General features: G+C 30.2%; 1 protein-coding gene across 1 annotated transcript in view; it reads right to left on the reverse strand.

Annotated features, from left to right (window-relative positions):
- Window positions 1-14,036, reverse strand: part of ARHGAP25 (Rho GTPase-activating protein 25) — a 57,661-nt gene that overhangs the window by 7,195 nt on the left and 36,430 nt on the right. The window lies entirely within an intron of this gene.

A 14,036-nucleotide genomic window follows, 5' to 3' on the forward strand; every position in this document is an offset into this window, starting at 1 on the left:
GGAATAGAGACAAAGGCAAAAGTATGGTCTGGAAAAGAGCATTGAAAATACTTCTTATTTTTTCAGCTAAACACTGTATTATGATACAGAACAATAGCAGCATCTAAGGTGCTTATTTAGCATTTGTAAGCAAACCGATACGTGTCAATGTGCTCTCTCAATGCAGATTACAGTGGGAGTAGAAATAAGTTTTCTAACTTCTTTGAGAAAGTATGAAGTTATTGCTATGAGTCTAAATTTCACATTCTTATCGCCAGATACTTTCTTAGGTATTGGGATAATCTTTATCTTTTTCCACACTTTCGGTATGAGATTAGTTGGGAAGGATCTGTTAAAGATGATCGTGGATGGATAACACAGAATGTCAGCACACTTCTTGGAAAAGAGGTTTGGGATTTCATTAGGTCCTAAACATTGAGACGAGTAAGGTGACTGGAGACATTTTGGGACATCAATTCCAGTGAAAATCGGAGCACAACTATTCTTCAAACCTGTGGATATAGGGAGCACGACATCATTAGACTGACGTATAAAAGACTTATTTAAGTTACAAACAATCAGTTGGTTATCGTCTCTAATGTGTTTCTCACCTGTAAGCTCTTTAGGTAGTTTACACAAACTTGAAGAGTTTTTACAAAGTAGAAGTTTCTGAGTAAACATTGAGTTATCTGATGCAAAAGTGTACACTTTCCAACATTGCCGTATACTTTAAGTGGAACACGAATGATACAGTGATCAGAACAGGCAATGGAGCAGATATACGAGTCACATTTAACCCACATCAATGATGAAAACTAATTCTAAATAAGCATCCAAGAGAGCACGAAAATCCACTACATTTTGGTAGCCTAGTGATGGAAGAAAGCTGCAGTCGCGTGAATTAAAATCACTACATACAGTAGAAAGTGAACTAATGAAGGCAATAACAGCAAGTTCAGTGAATTCATCAGCGAAAACGGATAATGCAGATGAAGTGCAGTCTGGAGTCTCACAGATGTTGCTAACAGACGAATAATTGTATTTGTCCAAGCGATTTGGCCGACATCTTAAAGATAAACGGTCGATAAAGTCCTTTGTAAAGTTAAAACATGCAAAAGCCGATCGACACTAGTTCATATTTACAAGTGTGGTTACACCGCTGCCACACCTTTTTATACTGCTTGATCGATCCTGTCGATAAATATTGAAATCTTGTGGTGATACTAAGCAATCATCTTGCAAATCACTTGGCCAGGATACTTGAATGATGATTACACCATGACTATGATACATGTTTAGGAATTAAAGATAATCCACTTCACCAGACAGTGATCAGCAGTTCAAAAATAGACATTTGACAAATGTTCATTATTTTCAATGCATACTGTCAGTCACCACGATATCTCTGATTGTACTTTCTTGCACCTTGTAAAGCGATAAGTAGTAAACGTTTCATATACGCTCCTGAATAGGTTATGTAATTAATAGACGAAGAGAAACGAAGAGAAAGTTTAAATATATGGATGGAATGAACAGGTAACCCAGATATTCCAGCAGTTCGCCGGATTATGCAGAAATCAATGAAATTACTGTTTTAACAGTAATGATTTTTTTCCTGCCTCACTTCGCTTTCGAAAAAGAAAAATGTCAACATTGGAAAACTTACATGTATGCTGAATATTTTCGAAACATTTAATGACTGTCATGTTGTGTGGCGTTACCAAATAAAAATTCATGATAGTATTATTAGAAAAACCACGTGTTTAGAAACGTTTTCATTTGTATCACAGTCCGTATTGTGTGCATATAGTCCTAAACGTGTACCAAATAATATAGCATTAATTTGTAAGTAAATACATAATCGATTCAACGTATCATCGTTACTTTTCCACTGATAATACACGAGGACAGTCCTACGGCCTGGACCATCAAAGATTTATGTTAATTGATTTTAACTAATAATGGAATAGAGTATTTGCAGTTATACGAAATATGAATTTAAAATTCAACAGACATTTTCCAACTAAACCCAAAAGGTTCACAGTTAAATTTTGGTTGTTATCTGATTTCTGACATTCAAAGTGTCAGTGAACAAGATATTCATTGTTCAGTTGTGCCTGAATTTGGAAACGTGTCAATTTTTTTGTATTTAAACATTTTATCATTAAGTTCTTCAATACGAATGTGAGATTTTTTTATTTCATTAATTTCGAAGCAACGTTCTTAAATGTCACGGCTTTGATTAAACTATCTAGGGTATAAATTAAACAAATCTCCTGTTAGAATAGGCAACATACAAGATAAGATATTTTTTGATGACCATAATTTCGGCTGACAATCAATAATTATGAAACTTTTAAAGGAAGAGACATCAGTAAAGATATTGAAAACAAAAAGCGGAAACCTCTTATGATAAACGTCATTCCATTTTTTTATCAAGCACAGAATTGCAGTACGTTTCTAAATTATTCAATAATATTAGGATGACAATATAGGAATAACATTTTCAAACAAACTTTATTGCACTTCAGTCATTTAATAATATACAAGGTGTTTGTCGTGAAAACCCTTTTTTAATAAACAAACAATGAGATAAATTGAAAAAATTAAAATTGATTAATTACGATTGATAAGAAAATTATTTCTATGCACAATGCCTAGTAAACAATATCGATTTATAATTGAAACATTTTACCAATCAACACAATTATAATACACAATTTTGTAATCAATTTTAATTTTATATATCACAGAAATGTTTTAAAAAAATTCGGTTTTGAAAAGATTATAGATGAGAATAGTTGAGTTTTTATGTAAGTAATTAGATTATGAGACTTTTGATTATATTCAATGTCAAAATCATTGGATCATATGATGTAAAAGATTAAATTATATATATATATATATATATATATATATATACGCAGCTTAGTTTTGATTGTGAGTTGAGAATTTAGAAAGATTGGAAATATAGTATTGAAATAAAGTCATCCTATGAGAATATGTTTGTTTCAATGGACTTACATGTAGAGTAAGCTACAAAATCATTAGCAGTTGACATTTTATGTACAAATTATCAACAATTATAAAAAAATTATACACTTGTATACAAGAGAATACAAGTATTCAGCTGTACTAATCATTTATGAATTTTTTGATCGAGATCATAAATCGACCAATTTTAGACCACCATTGAAAACCTAGAAGAACTGGATGGCTGTTTCGTTTTAGTATGGGACTCCTCAGTAGTATCCACCCATGACCTGCACAAGGGACTCCAACCCAGGACCCATCGGTCTCGCGCGTGAACGCCTAAACTCTAGACCACAGAGCTGGTACTTAACACTGTTAATGTCTAACTTCAAACAATCCACGATATTGCACAACCATCTTCCGTTGTATTGGATGAGTAACTGCACCATCACTTCAACCATGGGTAACTGCCTCACACCGGACACGGACTAGTTACACTGGTCACGGCTTCTCACTAGAACTCTGAGAATTATCTCTCGAAGCTGGTTACTAGTGAAAACGTGGTAAAACTTGAACTCCGTCACGTGTGAAATATGTAATTCTCCCCCCCACGTTTCTGGGTTCTTACAAAGAATGCAATGAAGCACTGGTTTACAATTCAATCAAATAAAAAGATGAAAGAAATCCATTAATTCGTCTGAAAAAATAAAAATACTACAGCGAAGAAAATTTCCTTTTCAACGTTATAATTTTTTGAAGCTGTAAAATCTCTTTCATGAGTAATTTTTTACATGTAATAGTCCATAGTAAAGACTCCTCCTGGAGTCCCTCTGGGGCCACTGCCGGCCCCAAGCTCTGATAAAGGAGGAGGGTTGGGCATGGGGTTAGCGCCCCTATCCAGTAGAAAACTAACTCGCTAAAAGAACGCTAACCAGTCTATAGTAAATTAGAGATGTTTTACAGAATTATCAAAGATAGTCAGACATATTCAAGTAGTGGTCATTGAAACTGAAGTGATGTTTCATAATATAGTCAAGATAATCAGAAATCTCCAAGTATTTCAAATAATAATTTATAAATGGAAGGCTGTGATTTCATTGTAATCAGAGTTTTCAAGTATTGAATAAAAAGGTTGTACCATTTAGCAAAGCAATCAAAAATCATCAAGAGCTGACGTCATGTAATGGTTTTAGAAGTAATAAAAGGTAGTAATCTACGAAATAAAGGATTAAAATAACTATCTACTTAATAAAGGAGGATAAGAAGAAGGTAATAATTTGGAAAATTCGAAGGGGTATTAATACCGCGGGTGAATAAGGAATCGAACTCTTACTTTGTGGATGATTTTGAACCAAGATTTGAGTGGTGGGATGTGACATGAATTAAACATGTGTTCTTGAAATGAGCTGTAGATTGATTTCTGTACCCTTTAGCTAACCATGAAGGGGAGTCCTCAGATATTCGTTTACTAAGCGCCAAATTAACATGCTCCACAAGAGGAAGTAAACTGGTGTTAGTCCAAAGCGGCAGTTTATAATTGACACTTCTCTGAATGAGTTTCTTTCTAGAGGAAACATTTTAGAGTTCTGACTAATGAAATGCCTTTTTCAGAGATCTAGATAGTCTGTTCTTCAATATCTCAGCTGTCGTATATCCCTCGAACTCGACGTTCAAGAATAAAACTTTCTTCGGAAATCCAGAAGTTCTTTCAACTCGACGCTTTAGTGTCGTGAACTGAAAGTGTATTATTTCAAACAACACCCCGTTTCCTTAAATAGTACAAAATTTCCAATAGAATATACAACCACCAAACTGTAAAGTCTCCAAGTATTAACTATTTCATATTTTCTCCATTTCTAGTTGAGTAGGGCAATCAAGGAATAAAACAATATCACTGTCATTTATTGGTTTCAGTAGTTGCATGATTGAGTTCAAGTGACCATGTAAATTATCATCAGAATTATGAGAATTAAAGGGTCATAACATTTAAAATGCCAGCCAAAATTTATTTACTTAACGAATGTTCCATATCAATAAAATGAAGGCTTACTTACTATGTTACTGAATTGCTTTAATTAACTCCAAAAATACGGTATATATGTCTGTTAGTTTGATAATATTTAAAAACCAGTCGATAATCCTGACAGATTCAATAGTCATAAAAACAAAGAAGTCACTGGAGTGAAGTGGACATTTTTCATTCTATGACTAACGTATAGTAATATAAAATCTTTATTAAACTTTAACATATCTTAGGTAGTAAAATAGACAAAAATAACTTGTAAAATCTATTTATATGACTTTTTTTTCAAAAAAAATTATATTATAGAAGATTATAGTGTCCACAAAAATTAGCGTAAATTGAGAAAAACACTTACCAACTAAATTTAATAAAATGATTTTTTTTAGTCTAAGCGTATTACTGAATGGATTTATTTTGATAATTGGCTTAATTCTGTCTTTTTTTTCGATATTTTTTGAATAATTTCAATTCGTGGATTGGTTGAAGTGAGATATTAACACCGTTGGATGCCGGTTCAATGATCTAGAAGTTAAGCGCCTGGCGCGAGATTGATAGGTCCTGGGTTGGAATCTCACGGGGGGGCGGAATCATGGATGCGCACTGCTGAGGAGTCCCATACTAGGACGAAATAGCCGTCCAGTGCTTCCAGGTTTTCCATGGTGGTATAGCTTCAATTGACTCATGATTTCAACCAGTGAAATAATTTTAATTATTAAATTTTTTTAGATGAAAACAAAACGAACTAAATTTCCTTAACTTGAATGATTTTCCAAAAGGCCTAAAAGACAAATTATAACAACTAACAATTAAATTTTGGTTAGTATTCATCTTTATGTTTAATTAATATATAAGGTTATTTATATAAATTATTTCGATCATATCATTGTTTGTTTGAATCTTCCCATTGATGTTTAGGGCTGCAATTGATCAGTCCCTTATTGGCATATGTGCATTCTGTGAAGAATGCCTCGATATTGCTTTAAGTCATAAGCATTATAAGCAAAAATGGATGGCGGCCAGCAAGAGAATGCAGGACTCAGTAGCTAAGTGGATGACGCGATAGGTTCGAGTCCTGAAGTGAATATCAACTCAGACAGATGCATCTAGCTGATGAGTTCCAAATAGGACAAGACATGCGTCTTAGATTTCAGTGCAAGCCACTATTCATCTTTATTTATAATATTATTAAGGTTATTAAGTGTATAAATTATTATGGATTTGTTAAGAACAAAAAACTTTTGAAATCCTTTAAAATAAGTGAATGATCATTCTTTCATTAGAGGTGAAGTAAAATAAAACACATGAAAATTATATGCACATAAACTATCTATTTAAATTATTTATATTGAGAATATAATTTTATTTAACTTTAATCAATATAAGGATAATAGAAGCTGTGTTATGTACATAATCAATTACAATGAAAAAATGTTATTCTAATCTAATATATATTTCTTTTAATTAAATTACCTTCTATGACTAAATTATAGACTAGTGAATTAATTTGACACAATATCAGCATAGAATAGCATTTTAGAAGTGAAAACTAAAACAAAGCTAACTGAATAAATTGATGTAAAAAGAAATTCATTGAGTTATTAATACATAAAAATAATAATTATCATCATATGGTTTTATTGTTAGTAAAACAATTTAAAAAAAAGAATGAACACTGAACGTTTTATTGAAATTAGTAAACCAACAAAGAATTATGCTTTACAGTTGCTTCAACACATTACTGATGAATGAAAACAGATCACTAGCATTATGGTTTCAGCACATATATGCGAACAATAGTTTTCAATTAGATCGTCATCAGGCTTTACTCTAATATACATGAATATTTATACGAAAATGTTAAACCAATCAAGGTAATTTGGGTCAATAATCACAATGAAATAGAATAGGCCACCACACAATAAGTAAAAATATAGGTTGATAGTAGGAAGACAGGTGTACTGATAGTAGTAAGAATAATAAAATATGATAACAAAAGTCTTGTCAATAGTTAAACGTTGGAAATAGAAGGTCAAATGTGGATAAATAGACTTAGAATAGTCACAAAACATTGAAATCATAATAAGAGGTGTGTAAATAATTAGATAGTGAAAAATACAAACGGGAATCTCTAATATTATGGTTACATTTAGAAGTATTAGTCTAATTAATTGATTCACAAAAAAAAGCAAACAAACATATACATTGTGTTATGGTCCATGTAATTCATCGCTAATTTTCTTTAAACCATTCTTGACTAATGTGTATAGGGGAAATTTGTCTAACGAATCTACATGTGGAAGATACGCTTAACTTTCATTTACGTTTATACATATAACATTTGTTTAATGGTTACATAAAGTGAGATTTAAATAGTTGTTCATAAATAACACCTGCCTCATACATATAAACATATGCACATTACGAATAAGTATATTATTTGTCAGTAGCATAGTTACCTTCACATAAATTTCGAAATCTGAAAGAAAATACACGATCAATACTTTCTAGAACAACAATATTTTTTAACACGAAATACTGACCACTTGATGGAAAAACAACTAAAACAAGTTTTTTTAGTTTTTTTTTAAATATTAAAAGAAAGAAGAAGGGATACTCACTCACACATGAACAGAATGGTAGATTTGATTTGCCGCTTTGCATCAATGATACAAACAGTGACATAATAGTGTACACATGTACTAATTTAACTAGTAAAATGTACTGAAAAACAGAAAACAAAATAAACAAACATATATACACGTGTTATAAAAATATTCTCCCTGTAATAACATGTTTCATTTATTCACTCATATTGTAGACTATTACTAATACTTCTACAACCATTGACCTGAACTAAATTATAACATCATGAGATTTACTTACGGGCAATGTGTTTTCTTAATTGAAAAGAAATCTACTGATTGTTTATCGATATATGTTAATACTGGTCAGTTTGTTAGTCAACCAATCAATCAGTCGATAAAAGTTCGGACTTTCTTATCGAATAAACAAAAAGAACATATTATAACTGAATTTCAATGATACACAATCAATTGTTATTCATTAAACAACAAGTATAAATGATCTACAGTATTCAGACAAAAATGTGTAAACAGAAATTCATAGAAGGAAGTCGAGTCATTAGATTTAACAAATAACTTATATGCTTTATAATAAGATATTATTTTGAAAAAATTGGTATACTAATTGGTTGTGTTTTTTTGTAGTAAATAAGAATAAATAGTTTCACGTCTGTAATAGTCAAATATGATAGTATTAAACATGTTGAATTGTAAGTGACTGTATGTGTACGTATTGCTTATACCTAAGAGATAATCACAATAAATATTAGCTTCTATATATACAGAGGTTTGAGAATTTCTTCCAAATAAATCTAAACTGAAGTAGTTTTGTCGATAAAAATATTGATTACTTTTTATTTAAAAGGGTTTATTACGCTGAAGATACCAATTAACATAAGTTTGCTCAAACTTTTGTAGTTAACCAAATAACAAAAAACTGGGTAGTCATATAAAGACTTGTTTACTCAACTATAGCCTAGTTATATTATCAAACCATTTAACCTTAAACAGACTGAAAGATCTTTGAAACTCTCATTCAGGGTTTGAAAGTCAAGAACCTTATTCGTCAATAAACTACTTTTAGAACTTTCATATAATCCAGAAATAGGCTGTGACAAAATTTTTATGTGTAAAATACTTTGTTTTAGTGAATATATGTAGTATGTGAAGCATTCAATACCATCAAATAATTTTAATTATAATCTTATTTTTAAGGTTGCAATTTGCTAAAGTCGACTCGATTATTTAAAAAATCCCTTTAGCGGACCTCTACTGAATGTATCAGTCAGAAGATTTACAATTTAGTCTTTTCAACACTTACATTAGAACTACTCTTATTTCACAAATACTCGTCTATCTTCTTAGGATTTAAAAGGTACGCTATACGCCTATATCATATACTACCACTCAACACAAAGCAGAAAATATGCTTCTCTTCCAAATTCAAGCTTCAGCAAATCGAGAAACTTATCTTTAGTTAAGTTTTAAAATACCTATGTTGCTGAATTTCAAAATTATCTGTTAACTGGACTAATTTTGGACGTTTTCACGTCACCAGCTTTACAATGCTTCAATAAGATTTATAGGACATTTTAATTATTAATTTTATGTACAATTCTATGTACAATGTATCTATATGACATGATTCTATTAAAAATTACGTAATCCGACAATAAACGGACATAATCGTTTACTAGACATATTTACAAGACTATTACATAAACTTTGAGGGCTAAATTATTTCATTCACGAACTAACTGACAACGTAAAATTTCATCATCTGATAAATAATTTATTAGTTCAGTGAAATGACCATATGTGGGTGCTTTAAATTTTCGTTATAACCGTATCATATTTTATTAGGTAAGTGTATTATGCACAAAGTGAGATAAGCTTGAATTCATTCGGAAAACCGATTATGAATAACAGAATATTTCAGTTCCTAGTTAGAACATTAATAATAATCAGTATTCTTACAACACAAGATTTCACTATTCAGAGAATATACATTTTGATAATGACTAACCAACTAAATATTTGAAGTCGACAAGCATTTTGTCTAAAATTAATAATCACTAATAATGCAAGCACCAAGAAATGTTCACTTGTTAAAATGATACAATTACAAAAACAATCTATACTACTTCTTCATGATGATGACTATGATAGACTAATAAGTCAATTGTTCAGTTTAAAAAAAGAAAGAATGTTTTTAGTGTAAATACTTATCTATTGAACAGACTCGAACAATTTTATTTTCTTTAAAATAATACACGTCATGTAAACTAGTCCATAGTTTAACTAAGAAAAATTGATTGTACTAGAGTAAATGTAACTGAATGACAATCTGTCTAATTTATTTAATTTTTTAATAAAATATAAATGATAAAAATTGAGATGGGCTAGACCCTTTATGGAGGAGGAGACTCAAACCAAATCTTATCTTTTTCTTCAAACTACTTCATAAACTATCGTTTACATCCAATCACGCGATTCAATATGCGGAAACTTCTCATTATGACATCCGTAATTCCTTGGCACTAGTGAAACAAACTCATTCTAAATCATCTCTTTATATGGATTACTTCACCTGTAAATTTTCTAGACTGTGGAATAACCTACCATAATCCATTCGCACGATAAAATCACCCCCATTATTTGTTCGCTTCATCGATGCATACTGCTCCTCTGAAAATGCATTGAATGGTCTAGCACCTGCAAGTGTATCTCATTCCATAAGTGATATTTTAGGAACTTTAAATGTTTAGCCATCTTTATTAGTGAATCCCCTAAGTAAAACCACCCACTTGCTGTCAGTATGTTAACACCGTCCCTATCAAGTTTAACTAATTTGAATAACATAAACAGTATATTACTGTGTCACATGACACACGCATTTAGGTAGACCTGATTCATATATTTTGGTAATTACTGCTTTGTTTTTCCGTGCTCTGTGTTTTCGTTTTAATTTTTCTAGTTGTAGATAATTATCGTTAATTCGATCTGGCACACGCATTGACCTTAATTACTCCGTTAATAAATCAACAGGCTGTCCATTTAAGAAATATTAAAAATTCCCGGCTGATGCATTGGATCACTGTAATACATGTACTACCTAAACAATTACTGAACTTGTATACTTAAAACGCTCTTCTATCACATGTTTGTTCTCTACATCTAATGTCCCTCTTTATATCAAATTGATCATGCCTGTAAACTGGCGTGAATTCTGTAATTATTATTTTCAGAATATAAAAAATTATTATATTTAGAAAGGAAAAATAAATAACTCACATTTTCACAAAAGGTAAATGAAATAATTTTTTAATTATTGTTAATATTTTAAATAATAATAGAAGATTTAACGTATAGAGAAAATGGATTCCCTACGAAGAATACTTATTACCATTTTGACAATTATGAAACTATAAACATTGGTTGAAATTTTCTTAAGAAGAACATGATCATAAATTTAAATGATACAGACAGACATATAATAAGAAATCAAAACAGAACAATTATTATGGTGCTGCACATAATACCTTCATAAATAATATTATTTATTGATTTCAAATTTTTATCAACCAATTTCTTTATAGAAACCTAATTATTTTGTACTCTTTTATTAATAAGTACTACATTGGTCAATTGTGGTTACAAATATTATCAATTTAATTAACTGTGTACATATAATTTTGACATTTATTTTCTGTTGTTAAATAGCTTTAATTGTTTAAATCTTAATAGTTAAGATCATGAGTCAATTAAAGCTAGACTACCATGGAAAACTTGAAAGAACTGGATGATGATCGGTTTGTCTTAATGGGGGACTGTATGGAATAAAAAATGTTATTTGAAAATTAACTCACTAAATGTATAGAATAAAACTAAAAATCAAACCTTTCTGTTGAAAATTCAAAATAAAATACACAATGTTAATGATTGTTTAAATGTATATGAATAAAATACGAACTGATTAGCATATTATTGGTTGAAATGGATTCCTCTTATTTTCATATCTGTCACCAAAATAAAATGAGATTGATCTTGATTATTAAGTTAATATTAATTTATGAAACAAAACTAATCAATTTTGAGATTATTTTTGGAATATTAAATGCCCTAATGTTTGATTTCATGAACAAATCGACTCAAATAAAGACAACACCAAGTATAAAGTATGATAAATTACCAAGTACCAGATCTATTCTTTGTATGATTTTTAAATACATCTACTTATTATTCAGTATTGCCCATCAGCACTTTCTAAAAGTTACAAATGAAAAATAATGTTTTGACTTAAACATCATCTACCGCATTATTTATAATCTTCTTCAAGCAAATTTAAATTTAGTGAAAAATCCCATTTTGCCATTTAGTAAATAAAGAATGAACGAATTGAGCAAGCCTCACTGTGCCTTGCTCTATACTTCAGATACTCGTTGAAAACCTTTAACGCAAATGTTTGCGTTGCCAAATTTAAATTTATTTAAAGAAAGGCACTGAATAACATTCATAAAATGAAAAATATACTTTGTTTTATAAGTGACCTTATTAAGTGATACTTGTGAATCATTCATTTATTTTTTGCTCTTCTTCTTTACATCTTTTCATCTATAAATCAGACAGATAAATAAATAAACAATTTTATACCGATTGAATAAAACAGACTAGCAGATTATGATAATTATCATAACAATAATAGTAATAATAATAGTTAAAATAATAATAATTGTATCTAAGATTATTTTAATGCTTAATTTTCGCCCAAAATAGGATGAATCATTTATTCAAGCGATAATGTAAAACGAATATTTTTTTGAGAAATACATCTGTAGAAAGAATAACAAAAATTGATAGTTTATTTGAAAAAAGAAATATTGAAGGACTTACTTTTTTTATCAAACTACTTTTTTATTATGCTAAGTAATATTGTATTTCACTTTCGACAGATATGGTCAAGTGATATGATAGGAAAGCCTAACGGTTAGAATCTCATTCATTACAAAGTAAACCTGCTACAAAACTTAATTGGCTCTATTATTTGAAGCAACTAGTTCAGTTGTTTTCGTTTCAATATTGCTTATAGACACGTTATTTTGTTAAATAAGAAAAATCTATTCTTCTGTCTGGTGATCCCATGAGTTTATCCATTCGTTTTTCACTGTTTAGCAAGTGTGCGATTTCTGGCATTCCTGAGCACTTTATCACCCATTTAGCAGGTGAGTACAACATATAAAAATGCAATTTTCATTCGAAATCATACTTCAAGACATAACTTTTACCATATTTGTGATTTATATCAGGCGTATTTTTATGCACTACACTGACATGATCATAGAAGACAGATGTGGATAACTTTCAATGATCAAAGTGAAACCTCCAGCGAAAATTATCCGTTTAAGTCCAGCACCTACCCAATAAATGAACAAAAAGATGCCTGAAAATGACAGATATCTCACACTTATTCAACACTGAAAAACAGATGGATAAACTCACAGTCGTGGATTTATCTTTGATTTTTAAATGTTCGAGAGCTTAGATCATTAATTTGATCCAGTGAGAAGTCATCATTTAAACATATCGTATCGTTGTCAATAAGTAAATAATTTTTTTACTTTCGTTTTAATAATCGAAAATGAATTCATCAAATAATTAAATCCTGTTCAACAAGATAATGATAACTTTTAAATTTCCTTTGAATGATGACTTTAAAATTACGTTTGGGAACAAAATTATTTAAGCATCCATGTAATCCTACAGGTAAAATCCTGTTCATAAGAATTTAGAAATAACAAGGGCATGGTTAGGTCTTGGATATGAAACTATTAACCTTTTTGAATTCATCTACAACGAGATAGATTGCATATATAGTAATTAATCAACTAACCCTCAAGGAATTTTAGCTGACATCAATGAATATACAGTGTGTGTTTTAATATGTATAGAGTTAAATAATAATACGCTACATTCTATACAGTAAATCACTAAAAAGTCTTATATATAGTGAATCAAAATGAATTGGTTCAATCTGAAATGTCATCACTGGCAATTATCAAAGCATAAAACGTCAGTGATTACAATCCTTATAAAACAAGCATCAACTTCATGAACTGATGTCATGTCTTGGTCTCAACTTGGCCACTAACTTGAAATGTATTATACTTGAAAATGTAGATTTCTGTTATCAAACTAGTGAAATGTTGAAAAAGGTGCAATACCAAAACTTCCCCAAGAATCAAGATGGATTATTTAGAAACATCTTACTGATGTATTGATTTTGTCAACTTAACTATATCCTCGTTTGTTAGATAGGCATCCACGTCCAGTTTGATTAGTGACGGAAAACAACACGGATTCACTTGCGTTGCACTCATTGAAACACAATACATGTCTGTAGAACTGGAATTTCATATCACTTTATGTGTAAGTTTGCCATACACCGTTTGATCTTTTAGAAGTGAGGAGAATAATAGTGT

The sequence above is a fragment of the Schistosoma haematobium genome, chromosome ZW (genome assembly GCF_000699445.3).
Source record: "Schistosoma haematobium chromosome ZW, whole genome shotgun sequence".
Lineage (NCBI taxonomy): Eukaryota > Metazoa > Platyhelminthes > Trematoda > Strigeidida > Schistosomatidae > Schistosoma > Schistosoma haematobium.